Source organism: Lichenostomus cassidix, chromosome 7, assembly GCF_008360975.1.
Source record: "Lichenostomus cassidix isolate B80296 chromosome 7, HeHo_3.0, whole genome shotgun sequence".
NCBI lineage: Eukaryota > Metazoa > Chordata > Aves > Passeriformes > Meliphagidae > Lichenostomus > Lichenostomus cassidix.
In genome coordinates this window covers 23,076,044-23,087,711 of record NC_139488.1, presented here as the reverse complement: position 1 = coordinate 23,087,711, position 11,668 = coordinate 23,076,044, and the positions used below count along the sequence as shown (strand labels likewise).

Below are 11,668 nucleotides of genomic sequence, written 5' to 3'. Positions count from 1 at the left end.
TAGAATATGCCAAAATCTGGAAATACTTTGTATTTTCAGACCAATCAGCCACAACTGTCAGTTTACATCTGCTCGCCACCATCAGATTCTGTATTAATGTTCATTTTTTCAATATTTACTAAGACAACTATTATAGTATCTAAAATAAACCTTTGGAAAAACTCTGGCCTTCATTCTACTAATGGTGTAGAGAAGATCTCAGCATTACCGTATCACAAAGGAACTCTAATTTTTCATTACTTCTGCACCCAGCTTTGAATGACTGGGCATTTGCCCAGAAGTTTGCACTTTAGAAACAAAAAGGAATGGTACTGGGTTCTTTCTTGTCCCACTGGGGTGCTCAGTGGCTCAGTGGGGTGGCCCCAAGGCTGTGTGTGTGCAGCAATGCACATGTTCTGCAGGCAGAGGGTCCCCCCTGTCCTGTGGTCACTGTGGCAGGTCTTGGTCTGGACCAAACAGCTCAGTTCAGCTCCAGGCCTGAGCCTCAGTTGCTTCAGCTCGCTGGATGGGATCCAAGCACTTGTCACACTGCCACAGCTCTGCTGGGGAAGTTGCATGTCTTCCCCTGTGCCAGCTTTATCTCAAAGCTTTTTTTCTGTATATATTTCAGTGATTTAAGTAGATGACGTGGAGGCACAGGAGCTGGAGCACTCACATGCTGTGTGCAGCACCAGTGGATAAGGAGCATGTGAAGGAAGTGAGTTTTCCACCCACACACAATCAACACAAGGATTTGATTTCATTGAGCTTTTTTTCTCTTTTATTTGCCATCATAATTAAACTTTTTTGCACTACCTTGATCTCCAAGTTCTTCTTGATCTCCAAGTCCCCCTGTCTCCTTCTCTGTGTGTGTCCATGCGGCTGGGTCCCTTGAATGTTTATTCTGCCGCAAAGTGCAGCGATTTCTGGGCAGGATGTCCAAAGATAAATCTGGCTTGTGGCAAGAGTTAAAAAGATTACAGTAAGGCCTTGTTTACAAAAGAGAAGGATCAGCTGCTGTTCTTGGAGTTTGTTTAAAAATTCTTTTTTTAACCATCCTTCTTTGTGTTTAGGTTTGTTTCCCTTGTTAAATAAATAACCGGTAAGGTCTCCATTGATCACCTCCATCCTGTGCATATGCCTGAGGAGAGAAGAAAGTGAGAGGATTTCATGCCTTTCTGGATAGGCCAGAAAACTTCTAGGAAAACTTTGTTAAGCATCAGGGAGTGGCAGAGTTAAATGCAGCCCAAAGCCAACAAATAAGCTGGAACAGGTTAGAGAGGGATCCCTTATGATAAGCCATATACCTAGAACATATTCACACATAAATTTTGAATCTTTTTGCCTTGGGCTCTTCCAGAAGGTGGCCTGAGCAGTGATAGCCACTGACCTGACCTGCCTGTGGAGCCATCTGCCTCTTTCCCCATAACAGGAGCCCCAGGACTAAACACCCAAATCAGCAAGATCTCTGGTAGGTAAAACAGCCTTGCCAAACTCGAGGGTTTTCCCAGCCTTTTCAGCCCTTTTACCATAAAGGGCTGATGAAGACAAAACAGGGATGAATAGGAAGCTAATGCTGACCTCTGTTGACAAATTAATGGAAGAAAAATTGAAAGACAACTTCTGGCTCAATCAGTCCTTAGATCACTTCCCAGTGTGACTTTCCATCCTGCTACATGCTTTTCCTTCCCTAGGTTCACACTTTGCAGAGGCCAACAGCAACGCCTCTGTGTTTCTTCAGCTCACAGAGTGCTCAGCAGTGTTGCCTCCACAGGCACATGAGCACAGCTCTCCCAGTATTGCCCTGGCTCTATGGTGAAGACAAACTCATGTCCTGGGGCCCAGTACAGTTCTTTGGGACCACTTTGAAATGTAGTACAGAAGACCATATGTCTTTTCCCACTGTTGGAAATAATTTTCTTACACAAAGAAGCTGTTCAGGAAGATAGATCTGTGATTTTACATGGATGAGAACATAGTTAATCTCAGTGCAACCCTGTTTAGTGCAACCCAAAGCAGTGTTTTGCTTAGTTTGGATTTCTTTAACATAAATAATATTTTTCCTTAAATAAAATAAATTAAATCAAATAAATAAATAATTTTCTATTATTTGTCCTTAAAATAAAAGTAAGGTATGAGGGAGCAGGTGAATAGAATTCATTTTAGAAGCACAGCATGAATGCATTTGAAGGTGAAGTAGGCAGTGTTTTTCAAGAAAGCAGTGATGCGTTTCAGGACCTTGAAGGCTGGTTCGTTGTTAGAGCCATAATTAACTGCAGAGAGCTGAATGCATTCAGCAGTGTAGATGACCTCTTTACCAGGAAATAATAAGCAACAGGGCGTAGGTCCTAAATGAAACAGAAGCTGCCAGCATTGAAATTCCTCTATGGAACGAGAGTTCCACCTTCAAAGGACAGGTTCATTCTGCAGCGCCTCTCTCCTAAAAAAAAGAGCATTGCAAAATAGAGACCAACCTACCTGGTCTGGACTTGCTCTACATTTCTTGCAAGCTAAGAAAAACATCTGACAAGACTGGAAAATCTTCTGTAAAATTGTCTGGTCACATAAAAAGACAAGATCTTTAAGGTTAACAGTTTAAATCACAAGAGTTAATGTGTTTTGGTCTAAACCTTCTCTCATTCTAAGTTAATAATTTGTTCAATCAATCAGTCAATCATTCAGGGCCCACAATTGTTATATACACTTTAAATTTATACAGTTAATTGTAGCAGCTTCAAGTTGAGGAATAAAAGAACATCCAAATATGTTGTTATCCATTTGTAACCTATAGACATTTTTTTATCCTGTTCTATAATATCCTTCTAATGGCAAAGTGGTCAAAGCAAGACATACCTAAAGTGCAACTTTAAAGTCATGGCACTTCAGACCAAGTTTTGTGACTGAAATGATATTTTCCCAAGAAGCCTAATTCCATTCCCATTTTCCATGCTGCCAGACCTGAATCTCCACAAAGGCTTTTAAAGGACTGAAGCAACATTTGCCCTTCACCTGGGGTTAACATCTATGCCTAGATTTCCTCACTCAGTGCCAGAATGACCAATTAGTCCCCTACTTGTGACCCCCTTTCAAAATACTACCCATGATTTTTTGCACATCTACTCATGAGGTTCAATAGAAATATGGCAGACCAAGTTTTCCAGCTCCTGTCCACCCTTTTAGGTGGTTTAGGTTAGGACAAGCATGGCAGGGAGGCAGATGCTCAAAACACTTTCTAGTTTCTGGCTCTAATGGCACCATAATGAAGCTGACAGAACCGTTAGGATTAGTTTAACGGAGGAATTAAGCATCTGGACAAAAATTGGATACGATGGATTTTCCCCATTAGGGTTTTTGGTCTGAGCCCAAGATAAATGATTATCGGTGTAATTACAGGGTGATTATGCTAAGTTAATTAATGGCATGTAGCTTTATTTACAACATATTCTCTTTCCCCAAAGATTCAGTGAGTGCCTTCCCCTTCCAGCCCTCCCCTCCTTTAGCAGAATAGTTCTGCACAGACATTGGCGTGCTCCAGAGGATTTAATCAGTTGCTTACTTACAGAAGTTATACACAGATGCATGGGCTCGAGGACTCACTTATTGGCCTCTGATCTGGAAATCATTGGGGTTGTATCTGCTCACAGCACCTGAGGATGTGGCCCTGAGGTATTTCTCATGGTTCAGAGATGATCAGCATACAGAGTTCAATGCAGCTGCAGTGCTGATGGGGACAAAGATGTGTCATGACCTGGGGAACTCTTGCCCTTTCACGGGAGATAACATGGATAGTCCCGGGCTGACAGAGAAGACCTAAAGGCTGTGTGTCATGATGGTACCCCATTCCCCAGTAAATCTGTTCTCTTTACAAATATGAAGAGGGAATAAACCAGACACACATAAGACAAAGTGCTCAAGAGGGAAGAAAAAGAAGGAGCAAAACCAAATAACAAATCAACCACAAAAGCCCTGCTGCAGTTGCATTTGAAAGCTCCCTGGGTATTCAGGCCAGCAGTGTTGTGCAAATTAAGTTTGAAAGACAGTCGCTTGCTTTTCTCACTCCTGCCAGTTCCCAGCAAAGAATATCCTACCCACCAGGGAATCTCACACAAAATGGGGGTTGAGAAGGCAGCAGGCGAAAAGGCATCTCCTATACAAACACACCTGTGTTCAGAGTAAGAACCCCGTCTGTTCCCCATCACTGCAGAGTGAATTCACAGTGCCTGTTCCCACTGTGCTTCCCACTTGGGAAGAAAGGCAGAGACTGGGCTGTGCAGGTAACCTCTAAATCATGCAGCAGTCTTCAGACTATTGCTTTCAGGACAGGAGATGCAGAGGCATGAAATGGGACCTCTCTCGCCAAGGCTTTTCTTCCCCCTTTCTCCAATGGCTCATACCACTGATCTGAGTCCCCAGACCATACTTGCAGGCTCTGGCATATAACAGGAGTTCTGAGTTTGACCTCAGAGCATTTGAGGCACTGACTTTACCCTTGTGCAGGTCTTCGTGGATCTTTTACTTCTTTTCAGATCCTAATGACTAAACGCAGTCAAATACATACATAAATATTTACCTCATTTTGCTAAGGAGACAAGACTTGCATGATTGAACGGTCTCCTTGAGTCAATTACTTGAGACATTGAGCAACTGAAACTGGTTAGCAGAGGTCTCAAAACACTTAAAGCTGAATACAAATAGGTGACCCATTAGAGAAGAGATACTTAGTCAACACTAAGATATGTAAGCGTAACACTGTATTAGGCATCAGAAAACTCACTTGCACAAACAGCATTCAAGTTTGCGAAAGAGATTATATCATGAGTCATGACTTCTTCACCATGCATATTTCCTGGTATCTAGCAAGGGGGTTGGCAGCCTGTCATTACTTAGCTATTATGGAAAAACAAGCATCAGATAAAAAGTATTAAAAAATAAACCTTGCCGGAGGTTCATCAAAGGACCTTCTATCTTTAAAGGCCACTGAGATGGTTTCAAGCCTTCTGTCATCCCAGTCCATCATACTTCCCTAGCAAAAGTGTGAAGTCTTTATTTAGAAAGTCTCTTCATACCTTGTTGCCTTTGGGCTTCTTTGCAAACCCCTTCTGTCATCTGTGCCCAAAGCAAGCCAGCTCCCATTTTAAACGGGTGGAGACATTGACATTTTGAGCTACTTTCCTTCCTCCTTTATTAGCTGCTTTTGAAAGTCATGGCCTAAGTGATTTGCCTGCCTTTGTGGCAAAGATTTAAGACAGACCCAAGGATCCCAACCAAATGCCTGCCCTATAGAATCATCCTTCCTCTATGTAGGTCAACAAATCTCTTTCTTGGATGCCAAAAATTATGGGGTATTCCATTAGCCTTTGCATTGCCCAGAAGCCTGGCTTCATTAGGAAAATGTTTGTTAAAACTATAATCTTGAATCTAGTTCAGACCTTAAGCCTTTATCAGCTGCTCAGTCAGCTTTTCTCATGAGTGTGTGATCTGACACCCCTGTTCGGACACTGTTCACTCTCTAGCCTGCAGACATTCACCTATGTCTCATTTCTGCTGTCCTTGGGAAAATTCCAGATTTCCCAAGCAAAGTGAAGGGAAAACACAGCCCAGAGGCAAGGGAGAAATGAGTTGCTGAATGCAAAGATCTTGCAGGTCTCTAGCTGCTGGGAACATGCAGGGGGAATTATACTCCTTGTCACCTTGGATTTGGGTCAGAAGAACAGCAAGCATGTGACTCTTCCAGAAATTACTGTAAATTGTGTCCAGTGGTGTTGCACACAAGCAAGGTGCACAAATCACTGAGACAGGAATAGTGGCATTAAAGCTCAAAGATTTTATGTGGGAAGAAAGGAGTGGATGGACTTCACAAACATACCCCAGACAGTGCCAAGCCTATATCTAGAGTGTCCCTAACCCAGGACAGGAGGAAAGAAGCAGTTCTCTGTGCCACTTAGAGAAGTTAACCATTTCTAGTGCATGCAGATCTTGTTTGATTTTGTATATTCAATTCTGACTCCTGGAGTTAGGTCTGTTGTGCTGTATTGTTCCTTTCTCTCAGGGAACATCCAGAAACCATTACACCCAGATGACTGAGGGGCACAACACAAGGGCAGGGGACAGGCAGGTGTGGGCAGGTGAATTGGAGCCACCAGGGATTTGGAAGGAAAGCCATGCTTCATGCAATATTGATTTGGATACAGCAGATTCCCTCAGGGTGGATGATGGAGAGATTGGCAGAGAAAAATCAGCATCTATCAAAGGACTGTGTGAGCTGTACCATGTCTCTGGGTAGCCAGATACATATCCAGTATTGAGCATAACTTGGATGATGACAACTGTTGAGCCAGCTCCAGAGCAAATGGCAAGGTCTCTCAGGTTCGTCTGGAGTCAGAAAATGGAAAAATTTGACTTGTTATTCTATGGGTGTGAATTAGGTCCCAAGAAGGCCAAACATTTTTTAAAACTATTTGGTGGGTCTTTCTCTAGAGAAACTATGAAAGTTTGAATGGTACATAATATTCTGATTTTTATTCTCCTGGATGTTCATGCTAATAAGGAGAAGCACTATCTACTACATTGCACCTTAAAAACCTCGAAGAACCTGGCTAGATATGTACATAAGTAAGCACAAAAGACAGGTATACTGATTTTATCTATGGCTTTTTCAATTTTAAGTCAATGCCTCTGCAAGTAATTTCTGCTGGCATGTGATTTTTCAGATCTCTCCCTAGTTCATGGGCAGAAATGGCACACCTGTCTGGAGGCTGGAAATGCAGGCTGTCTGATTTCAGCTGAGGATGTATCTTAAAGTCTGGACCTAATGGACTTCCAAACAGCAGGCTTACCAAGGGCCATGGTTTTGAAGCTATTTGTGCTGTTTCCAGGCTGTCAGTCTCACCAATGAACAGTCCTTGCTCTCCCAGGGCTCAGGAGCATAATTATTACCAAGGCTCAAGTTATCACGCGTCAATAGAGCCATGGCGACGAATCGCATGAGCGCTGCTGGGAGCAGAGGAATTAGGACTGGAATGGACCTCAGGAGGTCACTACAGCCAGCATTCTTCAGTCTGTGGTCCATGGTCTGGTGGGCATCAGGCAGTAGCCAGGGAACTTTGGAACAACTTAATTTTCCAGTTTATACACTCATTTCCATGTGTGGGAGCAAGCAAGGAAGCTGAGGCGGGGGCCTGAGGGGGCAGGGATGACGGCAGTAACACAGTTCTGTGCTTGAAATAGGCTGGAAGTGCAATCTATTGTAGAAACTTTGCACTAGGTGAACTGTAGTTCCTCCCAGATCAGAAAGGTGAAGTCATCCTTGGATGAATTGGTAGAGGAGAAGCAAGGGCTAAGGAACACCAGTTGAGTCCAATCCCCAGTCCTAAGGCACAATTCAGCTCTATTAAAACATTTCTGCCAAATATTTTTCTAACTTCTTCTTAAAAATTTCTATTAACACAGATTCCACCCCTTCCCTAGGCAATGTATTCCAGCATTTAACTCTTCTGACTGTGAAAAAGTGTTTCCTGATGTCTAACCCAACTCCTTCTCAGTGCAATTTAATCCCATTACGCCTTGTCCAATCCACAGGAGACCCAGAAAGCAATTTATTCCCTTTCTTAGCCCCAGGCAGCACAAGGTAAAACATGTTAGCATAAACCTCACTAAAAAGCATACAGTATGCAATGTAGAGAGGCTCAGAGTGCTTAACCCATGGAAATTTGTGTTGTTTGGAACATAAAACAATATCCTTCTCCTCCTCAGCAAAAACAAGGTGGCTGGTTCATGGTTAAAAGGGGTAAACTGCAAGTCCCAAGACATCCTTGAGCTATTCCCTGAAGTCCTCCCCCTTTTATCGGGGAAAAAAGCCCACCTACTTGCCCCTAAAATGTCTTACATTTAAAAAAAAAGAGTCACTGAAAGCAAGGTGTCTCTCAAAGGATCCTACTCTCTCTAGAGTTCTCTTGTTCCTCCTTTGCTGTGCCAAGAAATCAGAAGGACCAATAAAAAGAAAAAAAAGTTAAGAAAAGAACCTTTGTGGTCAGCTGTTAAAAGAAGGTTGAATGCTTATTTATGTATTTTTCTATGAGGGAACATTGATGGGAATACAGAAAAACAAAGAATTGCTTTTGGAGTAGTCCAAAAGCTCCCTGCTGACAAGTTGGCCCCACCCTCCCCTCTCCAGTGCACAAGGACCCTTTTCAAAGAGAATCACCTGGACCATAAATTCCAATTTATGGTAATTTAAGAAAACAAATTACTAACTCCAGCCTCCAACAGTGTTTAGAAAAGGCAGGATTAAGCATAGCGATTAAATAAGAAAAGCATTTCCTTACCACTTGACTTTGCAGGTGGGATTTCCTCCAATCCTTCCAGGTTTGTGGCTTCACTATGCAGAGCCTTCAAGGGGTTAAACTGGCACAGATGGGATGGGGGTTGCAAACACTGTGCAGGCTGGAGGAAGGGCAAGAGGAAATTAAGTGGCTTCTTTCTTTTCACCTTCCTTTTTCCAGTTATCTGTAGCAAGCCCTCAGTGCACCTATATTTAGACCAGGATATATAAAGAGGCACAGATGCACACTTGACACAGGAACATTTCCCATTTTCTATTAAATTGACTAATTTTTAGCTTCTGTGCGGCTTTCTTCAGTGATCTGGGATTTGGCCAAGGACAAAAAAAAAAAAAGGCTTTTTAGGGCCACTTACTGAATAAAGATCTTGCCCGAGACTTAATTACAAATGTGGTGTTCCAAATTAGATAGGCAACGATGTTGGATTCAGCTGGGAGATGCTTCAGAAACCAGGGCCAAATACTTTGGCTTTGTGGGGCAGAAGAACAGAAAACATGGGGACGTCATATCCCTTTCAGTCCTCCTGGGACCACATGTCTTCTTCTAATAGCATGTTGTCCTCTTCTAATACAGGGAAAAGCTTCACCAGAGGGCAAGTGGAATTCTTCATCCCTACTCCTCTTCTGGGGAAGCCAGAAGTTTACTCCTCAAATGGTCAGAAATTCTCTTCTTTCCAGATTTAGTCTATTCATGGCCACATTTATCTTTTTTGCCTTCTGGTATGAAACATTTTTACTTCAGCTTAAATAGCTCTTCCCCTTCTGGCATCTTACTTTCTCCAACCTCAGCATAGCCAGGGAAACTTTCTTGACCCTTGTTTTCCTGGAAAAAAATTTAAAAAAACAAGCAAAGTTCCCTGTCTTCTCTTAAGAAACAGGGTCTCCAATGTTCTTTTTCTTACCAAAGTCCTACTATTTTATTCCAGTGCTAACGTCAGTGTTGTGTGTGTAAAGAAACAGGCTGCAAGTCTGGTCATGGAACAGAAACTGGCCACAGGAGCTCAAGACCACAGCATCAAGGCTGAGTACCACGGATAACCCGGCAGCAAGTCCTGCAGGAGAAACTCAGAAGGAGCTTCTGTCTGTGCCCAGAGTGTTTTGTGCTCTGCACCAAGGAACTCTTGTCAACACACGCCTTCCTGGGCTAACCTTTCTTCCAAAGCTCCATGGTGCATACCAAGGGTCCACATCTCACCAAGCAATGTTAGCATGTCTTCCCTAGCAAGGAAATCCCATGGGAGACCTTCTCTACAAACACACACAGGGTGTGGGTCAGGAGTCAGACTGCCTTCACCTCATGTGGGGATGATAAAAGCTCCCCACACCAGCCAGCATGCCTCCAACATCCACATCTTCCTACCCCTACCCCACCAAGGACACCTGCTCCTGTACTGCCACCCAAAACCTGACACCATCTCAAAGCCCAGGAGTTTGTTCCTCTGGCTGCATTTGTGACCTCACCACTCCTGGCCCACGCTACATTCCAATTCCTACCAGTCCAGCCTGCTTGGTTTTCAGCTCATGCAGTCTCCACATGCCAGGCAGACAGAGCAGGTTCACTGAAAGCCTTTGGGGAGCAGCAGGCTGGTCAGGGTTGGGGCAACAGGGGAGGCTGCAGTTAACACTCCTTGGTGCTGCTGTGGCTACAGTGGTGAAGGAAAGGTGTGGGCTCCTCTAAGTTCAGAAAGACCAGACACTGGTGATGACACATGATGGAAAGTGTGCTTTGGCCAAGGCTGAGCTTGACCAGAGCAGTACCCTGACATCAAGTTTCCATTATATTTTTGTTGCCATTTCCAAGTAGAATTGTCTTTTCCTGGGAGAGAGGAAGTGTTGAAACCATAACATTTTAATTTTCCACCTGGAATTTCTGTGGGTTTTTCTAAAAATTGAAGGCAGGGGATTGGGGGGCAGGGGGACATACCTACCTTCTTCCTTCCTTGACTTTCTCTCTCTTCTTTCTTTACTCTCTCTCATTCTTTCAAATAAAATTATCTTTTTTTCACTGACACAGCTCTCTCCCCTCCCCTTTCACTTCCTGACCAGATCTGACCTGTATTTTCTTAGGCATAAATTAGTAATTTAAGAAGCCCAATTTAGCATGCTGGACTGAGTATATTTTCCAGAAGACAAATGTACCGCACTTTATGAAAACCCAGTTCCTGGATTCTCTCTCAGGATGTTCAACAGTTATTCCAACAATGCTATTCCTCCATAATAGAAAGAGTCAAAATCTTCAATAATTTCAGAAAACATTGGTGATTATCTTTGTATAGTGAAGACTGTAATCTGAGCTCTAAAACAAATGAAATTTATTCCTTAAAACAACCCCAAAAACTCAAGAGATGCCAGCATATTTATTCATAAACAAAACTTCTCTAGCACAACCCTGGACTTCCCAACAAGCAGTTTTGTGAGTGAACTTTATAGTATGACATCAGTGAACAGATGGCAGGCATAGCTGTTGGCAGAGTGATGAGAAAGCTGGCCATTTATAATGGAAAATGTCCTGATAAAATGGAATGCACTTATTTTATTCCACGGTAATGTTTATAAAATTCCTTTCCTGAGGCTTCTTCGAGGATCTTTTCATTGTTACTGCATTATTATTAATAATAAAACATATAAAGGAAAAAATGTGCATAACAAATGACATTTTAAATACCCCAGAGAGAAAGGGAAAGGTTTTCAGCACTGGTAGGGTTGATTGCATTGTGATGATTTGTTACAAGCTTTACAATTACAATCCGTGATGGCACGGACATTTTTCCCAACAGGGTTAATTGTAGAATTACACTCAATAACTGGCAGTCCTTCCCCCTTCAAGGGACAACACTGGAGTGTGAAGGCATGCAAAGATGCTGCCAAATTTCTGTACCTTGAGAATCTCTGAATGCTGGTGTGCCTCAAGTCTTTCAAAGGCAGATTTTCAGCTGGATTTAATTCAGGATAGGTCCATTATGTAAGAGTGGGGGACAAAGCTGAGCCTTCCAAAAAAATTGTACTGTTGAGGAGTAGTTTTTGCATTGAAAAGCCAAATCCAGGTAGTGCAATCTAAGTTAAGTAAAATTCATTCTAATAATATTTTCTGGAAATTTCCAGTAATGCCACAGGACACAAAGCTGGGAAGGAGGAGATTCCTCTTACAGATAACCACTGGAAATGCTGCCCTAGTGCCTGACAGGAGGAGACACAGGATGAGTTGAGGGTGGGATTCCTCGACCCACCACAGTGCTGAGTCACGGCACAGAGAAAGGAGACCTCCTCCCACTCCTCCACATTCTACCCTGTTTGCCTTAATTCCAGGAGCTCAAAACCAAATAGGCCTTGCTGAACCTAAAATGTCTTAAA

The 11,668-nt window shown here is 42.9% G+C and overlaps 1 long non-coding RNA gene across 1 annotated transcript; it reads right to left on the bottom strand.

Moving 5' to 3' along the window:
- Nucleotides 1–816: 816 nt before the first annotated feature.
- LOC146434799 (uncharacterized) lies at nt 817–5,166 on the bottom strand. Its single transcript, XR_014853293.1, has 3 exons — nt 5,046–5,166; nt 3,577–3,700; nt 817–1,120 (listed from the first exon to the last, which is right to left on the bottom strand). It is a non-coding gene; the product is annotated as an uncharacterized LOC146434799 (long non-coding RNA).
- Nucleotides 5,167–11,668: the final 6,502 nt, after the last annotated feature.